Raw genomic sequence first — 329 nt, 5'->3', positions numbered from 1 at the left:
AAAAACTTGACCTTTGCTTCTGCAAGCATTTCTTGGAAAACAGTTATGTCATTTAGTGCCATGTGTTCTGAGCAACTTACTGCAGTGTCAACCAATTCCACTTATATATGTTTATCTGTAAGTGTGAAAGTTTTTTTTCATGTTATGCAGACTGTCTAACTGCAGTATTGGAGAGGAAGGCTCTGGCTCTCTGGCTTTAGCTCTGAGATCAAACCCATCGTACCTGAGAGAGTTTGATCTCAGCTCAAACAAGCCTCAAGACTCAGGAGTAAAGCTGCTCTCTAATCTACTGGAGGATCCACAGTGTAAACTAGAGAAACTGAAGTGAG

General features: G+C 41.0%; 1 long non-coding RNA gene across 1 annotated transcript in view; it reads left to right on the top strand.

The window, feature by feature from the left end:
* The first annotated feature begins 208 nt into the window (after positions 1 to 208).
* LOC107574320 (uncharacterized) overlaps positions 209 to 329 on the top strand; it is a 1,737-nt gene continuing 1,616 nt past the window's right edge. The window contains exon 1 of the long non-coding RNA XR_001607654.1: positions 209 to 324. This is a non-coding gene — a long non-coding RNA (uncharacterized lncRNA). The remainder of the gene's footprint in view (positions 325 to 329) is intronic.

This window comes from Sinocyclocheilus grahami, unplaced genomic scaffold (genome assembly GCF_001515645.1).
Source record: "Sinocyclocheilus grahami isolate Dianchi unplaced genomic scaffold, SAMN03320097.WGS_v1.1 scaffold2182.1, whole genome shotgun sequence".
In the NCBI taxonomy this organism is placed as follows: domain Eukaryota; kingdom Metazoa; phylum Chordata; class Actinopteri; order Cypriniformes; family Cyprinidae; genus Sinocyclocheilus; species Sinocyclocheilus grahami.
Note: the sequence above shows the minus strand (reverse complement) of the source record. Positions and strands in the feature narration are given on the sequence as shown.